Below are 10350 nucleotides of genomic sequence, written 5' to 3'. Positions count from 1 at the left end.
GGCGAGCCATCGCCTCTTGATGCCGTTGTTCGTGTCTCTCGGTTCGCCGTTGTTCTTCTTTAAGCTCCGCACGGTAATCCCGGAGCGGGGGTTCTGTCTGGGTTGCCACCTCCTTGGGTGCACGAGGTGGTGGTATCTCGGTCTTCTCCATGGCCGTGGGCGCCTCGGTTGTTGTGCAGGCATCGACCATTTGTAACGAGTCCGTTTGTGTACTGGCCTGCACCTTCAGGATTGAGTCGGTGATGGTGCTTGCATCCATCATTGTTATGTGTGGAGGCGCTGGGAGGGCTTCGGTGGTCGTTACCAGAAGGCTCAAGAGTTGTTGTTCTGGCCGGTTTTGCTCCCAGGCTGCCAGCTTCTGGTTCGCAGCGTGCCATAGTTCTGTGGCCATCTTAGCCTGTTTTTGGGCTATTTTTATCTTTCGGGCCATGTCTTTGGCTGCTTGCGTAGTGCGATCCAGGTCCCGATATGCCTCGATGAGGGTTGTGTTCAACTCGGGGACCTCCATGAGGAGAGCGGCTTGTTTTGCCTGCTTCTTCCTCCCGATTTTTTGTAAAGCCCTGTCCTCCTGGGGCTCAATTTCACCTATTAGCGCGCATTGAATCATTTTTGTTTCGGCGTGCTCCTCTGCCATTCGAGCGGCTGCCGCCACTTGGGCTCTGGCGAGGAAGTCGACCAGCTCGAATGACGTACCGAGGCGTAGGAGCGCACTAAATGTGTAAGCCTCCGCGGGGAGGTCCTTATACCCGAGGACTTCATCCTCCGAGATCTGCGTTGTCTGCCCATGCTCGATCGTTCCCTGGTTCAGCGATGCCTCCTCAGGGGTGATGGCTAGGTTGCTCTGTCTGACCACTAAGGCTTGCTCCTGTTGTGGCTCTTTCTGTTCTTCCGAAGTACGCCTTCATCTTTGATGCCGGGGGTATGTCGACCTCATGGTCCCCTCCTCGTTGCAGATCCAAAACAGCCCGAAGCACGTTGTTGGTGATGGCTTCGGGACTTATACGTTTAGCCACAGTTTGGGCATCTGGGTGCGCGGGGCATCGATGATCTTCAGGTAACCGCCCATTCCTCGTTCCTGGAGCCAGCTGTTGAGGCGGTAAGAGGCATGGTGGAGATGGAGACAGGGTTCGACTGTGTGGAAGCGGGTAGCAAAGTGATGAGGCGAGGGCGAGCCACAGGAGGAACAACAGGAAGAGGAAGTCCAATAGAGGGGTTATGAGAGCGAAAGAGGGCTTGAGAGCAAGAGCGCTTAGCGTGATGAGGGCGAGACGGGGGTTCTGAGCTTGAGAGCGATGGAGATGGGGAGCGATAATGGTCTGTGCTACGTTTTGGAAACGGTTTTAGTAACTTACTCCTAGGGTTTTGTGCCTGAAGCGATTCCTGAAGATTCTGAGTCGTGGGTGCCATAATAAGTGACTAGCACCACGTGTCCTGAAGGTGAGTGGGGTGCTTCTAGTGCTTTGCATGTGCTTAAATAGGTATTAACTGAGTGGTGGCGAGGGGTGCTCCTAAAATTGTGGGTGCCTAGGTGGGTGGTGTAGTTGTAGCTAATCAGTGGCTAAACTATGGTTAATCCTACCTACTACTACTTTTATTAATTTCAAGAAGGTGGGTGAGTCCTTATTCAGGGGGACACGTGGCGTCCTCCGTGGTGATCTCCCGAGTCTTGTTTGTGCCGTGTGGTTCGGTAAACGGTTTGGGTGGTGTAGTCCCTCGATATGGTCGAAGTCGAAAACCATTGGCCCAGCTTTTGACCGTGTCGCCGGTGAGTGTGCCGAGCTGGAACGTCCCGTTGAACTCGTCGATAATCCAGAATGGACCGGTCCACCGAAATCTTAATTTTCCCGGCATTGACCCGAGTCGTGTTTGGAAAAGAAGAACTGGTTTGCCGATGGTGAGCTCCTTCTCTAGCCCATGTCGATGTCGATCCACGAAAGCCTTGCGTTGCCGTTGGCGTTGTTCGAGCTGGGCCATACTCTCTATCCTATCTTCCCCGAGTTCGAGGAGTTGTTCCAGCCGGTATTGCTCGGATTCGGCCTCGGGGAGCCGTGCTTTGACATGAACTTGGAGGCTTGGGACTTGGAACTCTACGGGCATTACAGCTTCTAACTCGAACGCCATTCGAAAGGGGGTCGATTGGATGCTTGTTTTGAAAGTCGTACGATACGCCCACAACGTGCTTTGGAGTTTGTCATCCCAATCGGTCTTGTTTTCATTCACGATCTTCTTCAGTATGGTTTGGAGGATTTTATTGATCGATTCTGCCAAGCCGTTCGCCTGCGGGTAGTATGGTGTGCTTTTCTTGTGCACCACCGCGTAGTGGTGTGTAAGCTCACATATTATATGATTGATGAAGTGCCCACCTTGGTCACTAACGAGCTCGATTGGACATCTGTAACGGCACCAAAGGTGCTTGTACACAAATTTAGCCGTGGATGCCGCCGTGTTATCTCGGAGTGCCTTAGCCTCGACCCATTTGGTGCAGTAATCCGTGGCAACGATAATATACCTATTGCTTGTTCGGGCCGCGGGTGGTTTGAAAGGGCCTACAAAATCCAAACCCCATTTTTGAAATGGGTCCAACGGAAGAATCGGCTGGTGTGGCATCCGTGACTGTTCCATTGGTTGCCCTAGACGTTGGCACAAATCGCACTGCCGGCAAAACTCGTGAGCGTCTTTCTTTGTTGTTGGCCACCATAATCCACTTTGCCAAACTTTCCTTGCCGTGGAATCCCCGGCGTAGTGTCCCCCAGCTACTCCCTGGTGGGCTTCCTGAAGAACGGCGTTCTTCTCGAATTGCCAAATCGCTCGGCGCCATATGCCGTCTGAGCCTTTGTGGTAGAGAATGTCCGAGACGAGGCAAAAATTCCGGCTACGCACTGCAAGGCGTTTTCTCGTGTCAAGGGTCATGTGCTCGGGAGGTACACCGGTAGTGAGAAAATGGGTCATCTCCGTGATCCATTCATCTCCGTTATCGTCTAGTACCGTGGTCAAGTTAAATAGGCTGGCGTCCGGTAGCTCGTCGTACGTTGTTTTCGCCGGTTCTCCTGACTCAAGACAGCTCAAGTAGTCGGCGACGGCATGTTGTACCCCGGGTCGATGCTGAATCTGAAAATCAAACTCTTGTAGTAGGAGCATCCACCGAGCCAACTGTCCGGTGAGGGCTTGTTTATTGACCAAATAAAGAAGGGCCGAGTGATCCACGTGAAAGGTAAATTTTCGGCCCAAGAGATAATGCCGAAATTTATTGATGCTATAAATCATACCGAGGGCCTCCCGCTCGGTGGTGGAGTAATTCTTTTCCGCGGTCGAGAGCCGTCGGCTGGCGTAGTACACGGGCCTATACCAATTCGAGGGTGTGCATTGCATCAGGGCACTGCCGATGGCGATGTCCGAAGCATCTACGAAGACATGAAACGGTTCGGACCAAACCGGAGACTGGACCACCGGGGCATGTGACAACATTCATTTCAGGGTCTGATAGGCCGTGTCCTCGACTGACGTCCATTGGAAAGGAAGGCGATGGACTGCCGCGAGTAAGGGTGTCGTGAAATCGGCCAGGTGTCGTATCATTTGGCTGTGCCACCGGATCTGTCCCAGAAAACGGCTTAGTGCCTTAGCGTTCGAGGGTGCGGTGGCATTCAGGATTGCCTTTACTTTATCGGGGTTCATAGCAATGCCTTCTTGACTGACAATGTGGCCGAGAAGGTTGCCGCTGGTGACTAAGAACGCGCATTTCGCCGGGTTTAAACTCAATCGAGCTTGGCGACATCGGTCCAGGCAGAGTCGTAATTGGGTCATGTGTTCCCGTCGATGGCCATACACGGCGAAATCGTCGAGAAAGACTTGCATGAACGCCGGGATGTAGTCATGAAAGATTTCGGTGATGATGCGCTAGAACGTAGCCGGCGCCGTTTTTAGACCGAACATCATAACTTCTGCTACAAAAACACCCCATTCTGTGACGAAAGCGGTCTTCTCCTGATCCTCCGGGTGCATTCTTATCTGGTTATAGCCGCTGAACCCGTCGAGGAAACTGTAGCATTCGTGGCCGGCTACCGTGTCGAGGACACTATCCGTGAATGGGAGAGGGAAACCGTCGGTGACTGTTGCCGCGTTAAGCTTCCGATAGTCGACGCAGATGCGGATTTTTCCGTTCTTTTTTGGGACCACTACGATCGGGCTCAACGATGTAGCCCATTTAACAGGGCGAATGAAGCCCACTCGGAGTAGTTTGTCAATTTCCTCTTTGACTTTAGCGGCGTAGTTGGGGTTCATCCTGTAGCGCCTCTGCTGAACCAGCCGAGTGTCGGGTAAGATGTGAATTTGATGTTGGTAGTATTGAGGATCCAACCCCTTCATATCGGTGTAAGACCAAGCGAAAACATCCTAGTAGTCGGTGAGGCATGCCCGTTCGTCGGTTGGTAGATTATTGGCAATTTGTATCGTACGGGGATTCTCGTCTGAACCGAGGTTTATTGTTTCCAGGGTTGATGGTTTCACTCGTTGTGAAATGGCGAGTTCGCGTTCGAAAGCCTCCCGAGCATGACGTAGCTCGGCAACTGTGGTTGCATCTGGTTCATCCTGGGGTGGTGACTCCTCCGTGACTTCCTCGTCTTTAGATGGTTCGATGGTTGGTAAAGGCATTGATTTCAAAGAGAGGGATGATCGTGGGATGATCCTCTAGGAAGTCATCGACCTCCTCATCGGCCAACCCGTCGAGCATATGGACCCCTTCCGCGTATAACGGCGAAGTGTTGAGGGCGACGGGGACTCGTTCTTAAGTGATGATTCGGACTTTTGTCTTTCCTCTTCGGAACGAGATCATGTTGCGTTGCCAATGTTGCTTGATATTCGCTGTACGCAACCATGGTCGACCTAGTAACATTGGGTAGGCGCCTTGTGTCTCCAGTCGTAGCACGACGGCCGAGATTGTGAACATGTGGCCTCCGAGTGTGAAGTCGAGATGGAGGATTAAACCAATGGGGCGAACGGAGCGGGTGTCGGCCATCCGAAGCCAAAAGGGGCATGGTTCCCATTGATTCAAGCCTAGGTTGAGACACGTTGACTCGCTAATAACGTTTACGCCGGATCCGCCGTCGATGATGCATCCGTGCAGGTCTTGTCCCTTAATGATGATTCGCACGGTTGGGTTCTGAGAATCCATGAGTGGTGGACCAGTTCCTGCTTCGGTGAGGTGTACCGGTGGTGTCACGGCCTTAGTATTGGCCTGGAGTGCCGCCAGGGTGTCCCGAAATCTCGGCATGAGTGGTAGCAGTTTATGTAGGGGTAGCGAGATGCGGGATTTGGTAAGAACATCCCATAGCTGGTCGTCCTCCGACGACGTGGATGGTGCCGAGGTTTGTGGTACTTCACTGGGCCCGTCCCGCATGTCAGTTTGCATGCGTACGACATTATTTTTATTGGCCTTGTCGACCCATTCTTTTGCTGCCTAACGTACTTCATCCTGGATTTGCCACTGAGTAGTCTGCGCTTTACTCCGGGTAGTGACCGTTTGAACATCGGCCATGATACTGTTCACCGCGGGTGCCTTGCCACGGTTGGTTGTCGGACATTGCGTGGCGTAGTGGCATGGTTGATTACATTTAAAACATGTCACGTTGGCCGAGCTGCTGGTGTCCGCTCAGTCTGTGTGTGGAAGTTGTTGTTGTTGATTCTCGGTCTTGTTTGGTGGTGGGTTGTTCCGAGGTGCGTTGGAGTTGCGCTGGTCATGTTGAGGAGCGTCCCGTCGGCGGTTGTGATTAGGTCTTCTATTGTTGCGTGAGTTGCAGTTGCCGTTTCGCCGATCAATGCGTGAGTTCCTTCGGTCATACCGATCATCGTGATCGTCATCGTATCGAGCATAATCGTCGTGCCGGTCATCGCGATAATAATCACGGTGGTTATCACGTTGGTAGTCGTCGTCTCGGCGCCATCGATCCGGGGATCGCGGTTGGTCGTTATCCTGGTCTCGGTAGATATATCGCTCGTCTTGCCGAGAGTATGTATTTCGTGGCTCGATCTGGCGGACCGGTGCCGCCGTTGTGCGGTTCAACATATTATATTTGCACTGCTTGACCGTGTGAGCTCGAGACTGACAGATCGGACACTGTGGTCGGTGGGGACATTCGAGGGCCAGGTGCCCCGATCCTGAACACGCAGTGCATTGGAGGGCTTGGCGAAAGCGATTTTCCTCTTGGGGAAGAGCGTTTTGCAAGGATGTCATCGAGAAGGCCGTGCCGTGCTGGTTCCGATCGAGGGCGAGAACGCGCGCTATGACTTGTTCGATAGTATGGTTGGCGAAATTTGTAAGTGCGAGAGTCGTTCGTAGAGGCTCTCGTAAACGGGATAGGAAAGTGTCCGGTATATGTTGTGCCGAGACATCATCGACCACTTGTCTGTAGAGATCCTGGAACCGGATCGTAAACTGCGCGACCGTTTCGTGCGGTTCCTGGCATATAGAGAAGAATTGCTAGAGCAGTTCCCGTTTAGGCACCTCGTGATGAAAAAGTTCAAGGAACTTTGTGCGCACGATTTGGAAAGTGGTGGCCTCTCCTATTTCGAGACGAGAGTACCATCGTGCGGCCGGTCCATCGAGGGAGAGTGTGAACTCGGCAATCTTCGAGGCATCGATTTCGGCCGGCGTGAGGCGGTGCGTGGAGTGGTTAGCCTGCCACGTGGATATGAAGGCACGGACGTGTGACTCTGCGTCTGGTCCGTCGGTATATCGTGGGTATGGGTACGGCATGATGTCGTACTGTGGGTCTTCTGGTAGCACCGAAAAAGGGTTTAGTTCCGGTTGATTGACGTCCGGAGGGCTCGACGGGGGTTCTGGTGGTGAATCAACTCGCAATCGAGTGTCCAGTGGTGAGGATTGCACTGGACAAGCCCCCGATTGATCGGGAAAGGATTTGCACTCAGCCATACCGAACTTGTATAACAAGTTGAGGATGTAGTGCCGTTGAGAGATCATGATTCCGGCCGGAGTCCGAATTACCTCGATGCCGAGGAAGTAGTGGAGCTCCTTCATGTCCGTCATCTCGAACTTGTCGGAAAGGAAGGATTTGACCTTATTGATTTTGACGAGATGCTCACCTCCAATGACTAGGTCATCCACATATAAGATGATGACAATCGGACTTGCGGAATCGCTTCGTATGTAGAGGGAGTTGTCTGATTTTGACATACGGAAGCCGATTTGATGAAGATATTGCGTTATCTTCGAATGCCAAGCACGTGGTGATTGCTTGAGGCCGTAGAGTGGCTTCTTCAGTCGGCATACAACTTTCGGATGGGTGCTCGCGTTGAAGCCGGGTGGTTGTATCATGTACACCTCTTCTAATTTGCCTTGTAGAAAGGCGTTCTTGACGTCCATTTGATGGAGGTGCCACCCTTTTGCCGCGGCAAGCGCAATTACGGTCCGCACCGTTGTCATCTTTGCCATCGGGGCAAAGGTCTCCTCGTAGTCAACTCCGTGCGTTTGGGCGTAGCCTTTCGCTACGAGTCGCGCTTTGTAGCGATTGACGGAGCCGTTAGCGTTGTACTTCATTTTGTAAATCCATCTGCATCTGATTGCCTTTTTGTCTGGTGAGGTGGGAATGAGATCCCACGTCTCGTTCTTCTGTAGTGCCTGCATCTCCTCGTTCATTGCTTCGATCCATCGCGGGTCCTTTGCGGCTTCCGAAAAGGTTTCCGACTCCCGTACTATCGCGACCTTCATCATAAAGGCCTAATGGTACGCCATATAATCTTTGTAGCTGAATTGGCTTACGAGGTTCTTTTCACGGGTGGATCAGCAGAGTTTTTCATTTGCAGAGATGAGGGCTTTCTTAGCTCCGATTGGTACCTCGAAACCGCCGAACTCACTGTCGAGTGAGTGAGTCGACTCATCGTCATTGAAGCGATCGTCTTCGTATTCCGACATTTTCGCCTTGCCTTTGTCCATCTTCGGGCTAGGCCGTGATGTGCTTTGATCGCTCAAAGGCTCTTGTGGTCTGCTCAATCGGGTCGTGATCGGACTTTCTTCGAATATGCGCGTAAGGCGATCTTCATCCTCGATCTCTTGTTTGGAAAATTCCGGGTCGAGCGGAGTCGGAGTCGAGGTTGTCTCTGGTGTGTACCAGGATGCGGACTCGTAAAAAATGACGTCTCGACTTACTCGAGATTTTCGAGTTGAGGGGTTGTAGCATTTGTACCCCTTTTGCTCCAATGAGTATCCTACGAGGATACATTTTTCCGACTTCGGGTCAAGCTTTTGACACTTCTCATCGGGGATGTGCACGTACGCTATCGCGCTGAATATCCGGGTGTACGATAAGTTCGGCTTCTTTCCGAAGTATTTTTCATGCGGAGTGACCTCGTGCACGCCGGATGTTGTGCACTGGTTCATTAGGTAGGCGGCCGTATTTGCAGCTTCGGCCCAATAAGACTTGGGCATATGCTTCTTGTTCATCATGGCCCGCGCTACTTCGAGGATGTTCCAATTTTTGCGCTCGGCTACCCCGTTTTGTTGCAGAGTGTGTCGGCAAGTGAATTCTCGCCGAATTCCTTCCTTTCAGAGATACGCCGTGAAATCGTCCGAGAAGTACTCCTTGTCGCCATCCGATCGGAGACATCGTACATGTCGGCCCGTGGCTTTCTCAACTTCATTCTTGAATTTTTGGAAGTGTCCGAACACTTCGCTCTTTTGCCGCATCGGATAGATCCAAGTGTGCCTAGAAAAGTCGTCGATGAAGAGCACGTAATATCGACATCCGCCGAATGTAGCCGTTTGCACTGGTCCCCATACGTCGGAATGGACTATGTTGAGTAGACCTTTGCTCACGTTCCACTCTTTCGGGAATGGGTGTCGGTGTTGCTTGGCGAATTGGCACGCTTCGCATACACCTTCAATCTCCTTCTCTTTGAATGTCGGGAGTCCGATGACGACTCCTTTCGATTTCATTGCTTTGAGCTTTTGGAGATTTATATGGCCAATCCGCTTGTGCCATAACTCTATGTTGGAGTCGGCTTTCATGCCCTTTGCGAACATGGCCGATTTCATCTCATGTGGGTCAAGAATGAACATTCGGCCCTCTCTTCGTCCGCGTGCGATGAGTCGGCCCTCTTTTTCGATGAAGCAACTGCCTTGATTAAATCGAACTTGCATCCCTTGCTCTACAATTTGGTCGACGGAGACCAAATTCTTCGTAATGGTCGGTACATGCAAGACATTTTTAATGTAATTTTGCTTACCTTCTTTTCCAAACAGAACATTGCCGATGTGCTGAATCGGGTGCGTACTGTCATCTCCGGTTTCGACATAACCGGGTCGCTCCGGCTCTCGAAGTTCAAGAAACCATTCTTTATGAGATGTCATATGGTTTGAGGCTCCGGAGTCAACAAACCATACGTCCTCCGGATTGAGGGCACTAGTTGAGGTAGAGGCCGACATAGAGTTTGCTCTATGTTTCATCATTTCAAACATTCCGCCACGGTCGGAGTTGTATGCATACATTCCGCCACGATCCTCGTAGTCGGAGTTGTGCCCGTACATTCCTCTATACTCTTCGTAATCGGAATTGTGCGCGTAATTCGTGAGTTGTCGGCTTGTGGAAGCCGATTAACGCATCTTCTTTCAGCACTCTTCTTCGTGGTGGCCGAGCTTTCCGTAATATCCGCATTCGGTTGCGTTTTGATGGCTCGGGCCGGAGTGGAAGCTCCCCCTTCTTGCGAAGGCTCCTCGTTGGCTTCCGTTTTGCGGCCGAAATTGGGAGTTGTTATCGTAAGTCGGACCTCGTCTGCCTTGTCCTTGGCTGAATCGGCCTCTCGGTCATCCGCGTCCTCTTCCTCCGTTCGAGTGCGTGTAGAGCATGTGGTCTTCCGACTCATTGCTCCTTGTACGCACATGGTTTACTTCGACCAATAACATTGATTGGAGCTCGAAGGAGGGAGATTTCTCCCGTGCTAGAACGGCAGTTCGCATCGCGCCGAACCGTGGTGTGAGGCCGCCGAGGCATATTTGCACCATCTCATCATCATCGATGTTTACGCTTATTGAGCCGAGTGAATCGCAAAGCTCCTTGATCTTCGAGGTGTATGTCGTAATGAACATGTCCCTTTGTTAAATGTTGTTCAACTCTTGGCGGAGTTGAAGCCTTCTTGCGGTTGTGTTTGCCGCGAAAATCTTTCGTAGATTTTCCCATGCCTCCTTCGGCGTCTTGGCTTCACGAATGTAGCCGAGCATGTGATCGTGAACACATGTCGCCAAGCAATACATCACGCGGCTTGCGGCTTGATCCCATGTCGTGTATCCGGGAGCCGCTTTGGCGGGTTGGTCTTCATGTGCTCCTTTGATGTAGCTCCAATAGC

Source organism: Azolla caroliniana, unplaced genomic scaffold (genome assembly GCF_043228905.1).
Source record: "Azolla caroliniana isolate FFs.n. ecotype wild unplaced genomic scaffold, voAzoCaro1.0.p SCAF_13, whole genome shotgun sequence".
NCBI lineage: Eukaryota > Viridiplantae > Streptophyta > Polypodiopsida > Salviniales > Salviniaceae > Azolla > Azolla caroliniana.
This window is presented reverse-complemented; position numbering follows the sequence as displayed.